Source organism: Lolium perenne, chromosome 2, assembly GCF_019359855.2.
Source record: "Lolium perenne isolate Kyuss_39 chromosome 2, Kyuss_2.0, whole genome shotgun sequence".
Taxonomy (NCBI): Eukaryota; Viridiplantae; Streptophyta; class Magnoliopsida; order Poales; family Poaceae; genus Lolium; species Lolium perenne.
The window spans coordinates 174967169-174974475 of record NC_067245.2 but is presented as its reverse complement, the minus strand read 5'-3'; the positions used below and the strand labels follow the sequence as shown (position 1 = coordinate 174974475).

Here is a 7307-nt window from a genome sequence, read left to right as displayed (position 1 = left end):
AGAAAACTGGGATTTCTATTTATTTTTTTGAACATTAAAGTATATTAACATTATAGCTCAAGAGTACAACATGTGTCGACGACAAAGCGTCAAGCAGATATGAAAGGTGCCTAAATGCACATAAACACGGAGAGATGATCTAAACACTTGTAGTTGGTACCAAAAGTTGCCTATGGCCAAACAGAGATCGGTCATCCGACGACAATACAGATTCGATATTGTTGCATCCGCAACCTTCAAGAACCTCCATCGTACTCCATATCAGTTGATGCCCCGTGGGTGGCTGATGCCCCGTGGGTGGCTCTCTCGACGGTCTATCTAGCGTATGCACTCGAGGTTGGCTTGTTCTATCAAGTGCCTCCACCTCAGCATCTCTCTTTTCTTCCTCCTCACGCAAAGCCACCTAGAACCAACGACGGCCACCACACTGGAAAGTGAGACCAGAATCAGAAATGGATCCACGATGGAGGGGAATGAGGAAACCTACAACAAAATGAAGAAAGCAATAGTAGATGGGCAAACTTTTGGACCTCATACACTCCTTTTCACTATCTCTCTCTTTCTTGATAAATCAAAACTCTCCTGTTTGTCTAGATCTGCAAACAAATGCTCGATGGTATTAGCAAGCATAGAAAAAAACCCATACTTCAGTTTAGGAGAACCCCAAGCCCAGTTATGTTAACTCTCATATCTACAACAACATGTTGAAGATATTTGGAAGTAAGCTGTGTCATGAAAAAGGGGCAGGTGGCCATAAACTTAAACTACATTGGATACTAATATCATTAAGAAGAGTGAAGCCTATTTACGCATAGAAAGAAAGTGAGCTAGTTGAAGAGATACATGAGAAAATGAAAAGTGCAGTACAGATTGCGGGTGACTCTGCAAACACCGATCATGCCGAATTTCCAAAATTGTAAGCAGTTTACCTCTGGTACAGTGTATGACGTAGATCTAAATAGCAGTTGAAACTAGTGTATGCATTAGTACTATACAAACAAAAACATGCAAGTGCACCAAGCAAAAAAGTAGACTTCCTAGTCACTGTAAAGTTTGTTCATGATCACTAAACAAAGTGCCACACATTCTTCTAGACATACTAAAGTACGTTACCAAAATGATCAACTCTGAAGATGTCACAGAAGTGCCATTCTGTATCATGCAGGTCCTTCTCTGTCAGCTATTGTCTCGGAGGCCGACGGCTAATATCCTGATAAAGTAGGCCAATGCAAAGACCACAACTAAACACAAACAACATATATGGAAACCTACAACTAAAACAAAATAAAAATTCTAACTCAAAGATTCATGGGCCTAACAATGGAACTTTGCTTGGTGCAGCACTGAGAAGCCGCCATGTATATGTGCTCTAAGTTTGACACATGATCCTAATCAAGTGGAGGAAAGCATTAATCTGCGTGACGATCTAAAAAAGATATGCCTAGGCTAAAAATGAAAGAGATAAACTGAGAAGAAAGAAACTAAAACGAAAACTCAACAATGAGTGAAACTAACAAAGAATGATAGACTAAAAATGAGAGAATGTGAATGAGAGACGGAAAATGAGTGACAGAGAATGAGAGCAGAATGAGAAAATGAAAGTAAAATTAGCATAGTAACTAAAGTTTGAAAGGCACAGAGAATAACTGAAAACTGACACGACGGAGAATGAGAGACAGAGAATGAGAGACGGAAAATGAGTGCCAGAGAATGAGTAGAAGAAAGTAAAATTAACAAATAATGACTAAAGCAAGAAAGTTTGCTGCTCTAAGAATGAGTGACGGAAAATAAGGGACAGATAATGCGAGACGGAGAATGAAAGACACGAAGAAAAACTTAGAAATTACATGGCGAAGAAAGAGATAGAGGAACGATGACACTGAATAATAAGATAAAATGAAGACAAAAAGAAAGAAACTTAAAAATGACAGAAACTGAGATGAATAATAAATGCAATACTCAAGAATGACTAAATCTTGAATTGACAGAAATAACTTAATACTAACACAGTGGAGAAAGGGACAGAGAAATGATGAAACTGAATAATAAGATACAATGAATGTAATAAGAAAAGAAACTGAAGAAAGAATGAGAGAAACACTGGAAATTAGAAATGAGGAAAACTGAGATGAGTAATAATGGAATACTCAAGAAAGAGTGACAAAAAACTAAAGAGAAAGAAGCTATAACTGAAGAAATAAAATGAGGAACAAACAAAGACGATGCAATTAAGTAGAAGATATCCCATATTGAAATTGATCTGAGGCTACCACTTACAGTGGTTCTCGATGGATAGCTGCCTTATCACAATAATTGTGGAACAACTCAACGAGAAGAAAGCATACTATGTATGAACTGATGATGATCTCTAAATAAGCATATCATTAGTCAACTAGCAACTTGTACCAAAGAAGATCAGTAGCAAATGCAATTCTTCGGAAATCTAACATCTATCAACAAACCGTACAATCTAACTCTCTCGCAGGCCTAACCAGGAAGCATGACAAAGTGGTTTTTGTTCTAAAATCATCTACACCAGTACGTGTTATTCAGTTAAATTTATAAATGAGCGCACCATGTAAGAAAAAACTCGTCCATTATCAGGTTCCATGAAACTAGAAGCAAAATGCTTATAAATAAATAAAAAATACAGAGGGCAGGTTTATACCTCAACAAAACAACCGCGTAACCCCTCTACTTCATCATCCACTGCCTCAGTGAGAACGAAACAATATGCTGCACCAGAGCCCAATAACCCCACATCCTTCAATACTGAACCAATTTGTTCCATCCTAGATCCTTTCACAGGCGATTGTACAACCACCAGGCACCAGCAGACCAGCAAATTTACAAATGCCTACAAGACTGCAAAAAATACAAAAAGAGTCAATTTCACTCGTTTGGTCTTATATTTTCCTAGTATTCGTTCCAAACTTCCAATTACTTAGTACATGAACACAGTTGTGCAGAACAAAACACTACTTGCAGTTGGGAATCATTTTTTCTCTTCCACTTTCCACTGGCAAAATATCAGTATATTCAGGTACGAGTTTGACCTAGCTAAAACTCAGAGCTGCTAACCGCAAAATGGCAATTCAGAAATAGAACAAAACCTGCTAGAACGTTCTGAATCAAGGATGGCCAGAAAAACACTAGAAGGGGAAAAACTCACGGAGGAACGCAGCCGATAATCACCTCGCAAATCAATGAATTCGCTTTCTCCCTCGCACTGCCTAACAACCTAAGTAACAGATCCGCACGCGGAACTATAAGACTTCGATGTGAAGGCGTACATGAAGCTGTTAAGAAGGACATTTTTTCGAAATGGAGCTAAGAACATGGGAGAAACGAAAAAAAGGGTACCCGTCAGGCCGGCGACGCTGCCTCGTGCAGCCACCTCGAAACAGTGGTCGCTTCCTGTTAGCTCCGCCATGGAGGAACCCAGCTCCTCGGCATCCACGACAACCCATACTTCTTAGTTATCACTTCCAGACTGCGGCAAAAACACAGGGACGAAGAGCAGCGGACTCCTACTGGTTCCTCATTCCAATGGACTTCACCGATTTCACCTTCGCCCGCGGGAGAACCAGGCCCTCCGCCAGTAGATCCCACCACCACCTCCACGGAAACACGCTCTCCCCCTACCAGAGATAATGGGGAAAGGAAAAGGAAATGAAGCTACCGACAAATTAGCATGGACCCCGAATTAAATAAAAAGAAAAAACCAGGCCAACTGAAAACCGGAATCATAAAAAACCGGACACGTACACGGAGGACGAGCCAACTGAGCGAGCATCAAGATTCGTGCCACCGTTAGGAATGAGCGGCCTGCGATCTGACTTGAAGCGAATTGGCATTTCAGCTAGCTGGAAATTAGGAAAGGTGTATTTATTTATAGGATGCAAGTTTGGGAATCTTGGACTTGGAGAAGTTTTCTCGGGCACTGAGGCTACGCTGGCTGTGGTACGAGTGGAGAGCTCCTGAGAAGCCGTGGGTGGGTTCTGAAACACCCAACGATGCCTCCGACGTTGACCTCTTTAATGCCGCCACCCGTGTCACCATCGGAAACGGCTCCAAGGCCTCCTTCTGGTCCTCTTCCTGGCTTCATGGCACGCCACCAAAGGACCTTGCCCCCCTGATTTTCAAGGCCTCCAGGAGAAAGAATCGGACAGTTCGAGATGCTCTCCATGACCATAACTGGGTCTCTGACATCGCGATCGATGATTTCACTGTTGAACATATGGAGCAATACGTCCGCCTTTGGGATCTACTCTCTGATGTCCAGCTCCTCCCAGACTCGGAGGACACCATAACCTGGTCCTTGACCCCTAATGGATGCTACTCGGCCAGCTCTGCCTACAAAGTCCAGTTCCTCGCCTCTTTGCCATGTCAGTTCGGCAACATTGTCTGGAAGACTTGGGCACCCCCAAAGTGTCGTTTCTTCGCCTGGCTTGCCGTCCAAAATCGCCTCTGGACCGCGGATCGCCTTGCAAAACGCGGATGGCCACATCAACCCACCTGCCAGCTGTGCAGATGCACCCCCGAGACGGCGCGTCACATCCTCTTCGAATGTCGTTTCTCCAAGAGGATCTGGACGGTTGCGGCCTCCTGGCTCTCTTGTCCGGATCTTATCAACAGCCTGGGGGTTGGTAGGAATAAGGTGCTTGACTATTGGCAAGCCATCACCAAGGCCACCACCTCTTCCCCCAGAGGTTTGCGAACTGCCATCACGCTTATCACCTGGGAGATTTAGAAGGAAAGGAATGAGCGGGTTTTCAACAACAGATCCTCTTTACCTTCGGTCGTCATGCATAAGATTAGAGAGGAAGGGAAGGACTGGATCCTCGTCGGCGCTAAGAACTTGGCGGAGCTTGTAGGCTGATTTCCTTTTCCCTTTCCGGGTGGGGGTTTCTTTCCCCCCTCTTTTTTTGTTTTTTTGGCGCTGGCCATCATCTTGTTTGCTTCTCCTATATCAATATAAGGCAAAAGCTTTTTTGTCCGTTTCAAAAAAAAAAAAATAGGATGCAATTTGTACGGGGAGACGGTGGATTCTATTGCATTGTGTGTTGCCGCGTGGGGTTTGTGCCTGGCTCAATACGTAAAGGAAAAGGCTTCGTTTCCTCCGGAGGCTGCGAGCAACGCAACCTCCGGGCCGGGCGTCGTCCGATTAATCCACCGCGTGGACCTTTCGATCGACACGCGTCCCATGCGGGCCCACGAACGCACCTACGACTTGTCCTCTTGCTCCTATCTCTGGTCTTTGCCAAACTACGGAAAGGAATCGACAGCTGCGACCGCTCCATTCCGTCCTGCGCGGCGAGCCTGCCGGCTCCGGCAGCCACCTATTCCCGCCGCCCTCCACTCCCGCCGCCACCAATCTTCCTCCTACTCTTAGATCTCCGGCCGCCGCACCAACCGCCACCAACCTTCTTCCCCCTCCTAGATCTCCGACCACCGCGCCCCCTACCGATACCCCCATGAGCACTCGCAGTCGCCGACCAACTTCAAGTCCTTTACCCTGGAGGTCCGTCTCCATTCGCTGTGTCCGAGGAGGAGACCAGGGGCGGCCAATCTAGCATGCAGAGTGCTACAAAGCGGTGGTGCTACCATCGTCGGGGGGCGGTGCTGCAAAGCAAGGAAGGGGGAGCTTCAATCGACGCCGCGTCGAGCTGCAAAGGTGGGCGGCGGGAGCTTCAATCGACCTTGCATGCAGCTACAATGGTGTGTGGCAGCAGCTGCAAAGGTGCACGACCGGAGCTCCAATCGACGTTGGTTGGGGCTGCAATGGTGCGCGGCGGGAGCTCTAATCGATGTTGCCTGGGAGCTGCAATGGTGCGCGGCGGCCGGCGGGAGCTCCAATCGACGTTGCCTGAAGCTGCGATGGTGCGCGGCGGGAGCTCCAATCGAAGTTGCCTGGAGCTGCGATGGTGCGCGGCGGGAGCTCCAATCGACGTTGCCTGAAGCTGCGATGGTGCGCGGCGGGAGCTTCAATCGACGTTGCCTGGAGCTGCAATGGTGCGCGGCGGGAGCTACAGAGGTGCGCAGCCGTTGCTGCAAAATTCTACTGCCGGAGCTGCAAGCGGCGAACGCCGTCTTTCTCAGCGCCGCCTCATCGTGGAGCACCGAAGCCGTCGTCGTCGAGTGCCATCACAATTCTTCAGGCTCGCCGACGTCGACATCGCCTCCGTGTTGCATGTCCGCCACCGGGAGTCACCGGCGGTGCTGCAAGGGGAGCAACGTGCTACGATGGGTGTCTTCTCCAGCAACGGCGATGGCGCAGGCGGCAGTGCTGCAAGGGGAGCAACGGTGCTACGATGGGTGTCTTCTCCGGCGATGGCGACGGCGGGTTGGGGTGCTGATGCGAGAAAAGCGCCGGCGGCGAGCTGCAAGCCGGATGAGCAGTGACTGGCGCTGCATCGTGCTACATGCGTGGGCTCACGCCAGGGCTTGGAGGCAGAGCGTAGAGCTTGCGGATTTCCGGTGTGGGGTTATTTTTTTCCGTTGTTTACTCTGTTCGCTGGTAGTCCTGAGGACACGTGTCGGATGCTCGAGCAGGAGGCTCGGGAGGAAAAATCCTCCGGAGGATTATCAGCACGACCCATACGTAAAACAGGCAGGTCTAGGAGAGAGTCCTTTACGGTTAAGATACAGGGACGGGCGAAGATTCCAGGACATGTTCGGATTAGAATCGGTGAAAGGAAAAGGTGCCGACGAACGAAGCGAAAATTAGGGACGGACCAAACGGACGAAACCACGGAAACACTTCGTACTTTATTATTAGGTATAGATATAGACTAGGAAAATTGCCCGTGCGTTGCTACGGGTTCACCTAAGCGTGCTTAGAAAGTTGAGACTTTCATGATCTCCGAGGTGTTGCCCTCGCCCTCTTAACCGATGGAAATTATTTTTTGCTTGGCCAACACATACTCATGAACATTCTTCGAAGAAGCTGTGCAAAGTAAGAAATCAGGAAAGCGGATTCACATTATTTCGATTAAGCTAGCTCAAATTCATCAATATTGATCAAAACATAAGGGAAACCCATTTTCAAGTATAGTTAGCTCAAATACATCAATCTTGATAAAAAGAAGTGGACTCACTAATCCGACATCAAAGGTTTACACATAGAAAGAAAGGTGCCAAAGGCAATAAAATAAAATAAAATAGCTTTTCATATACCATAACCTCGATATTAAGAAAGGTTGATATCTTGTTTGGAGAAACAAACACAAAATTCAATGTGCTTCTTAAAAATGATAAAATCAGGCGTTGATTGTTTGGCCTATGTGATTCCCGATTCCAATCAA

At 46.8% G+C, this 7307-nt stretch overlaps 1 long non-coding RNA gene across 3 annotated transcripts; it reads right to left on the bottom strand.

Moving 5' to 3' along the window:
- Nucleotides 1-3687, bottom strand: LOC127333985 (uncharacterized). 3 transcript variants are annotated; one of them, XR_007871793.1, is made up of 5 exons: nt 3364-3687; nt 3173-3241; nt 2669-2865; nt 531-596; nt 1-427 (listed from the first exon to the last, which is right to left on the bottom strand). It is a non-coding gene; the product is annotated as an uncharacterized lncRNA (long non-coding RNA). The 3 variants fall into 3 exon arrangements; XR_007871792.2 differs by lacking the exon at nt 3173-3241 and having other exon boundaries at nt 2-427; nt 3364-3686; XR_007871791.2 differs by lacking the exon at nt 3364-3687 and having other exon boundaries at nt 2-427; nt 3173-3345.
- Between the last annotated feature and the right edge of the window lie 3620 nt (nt 3688-7307).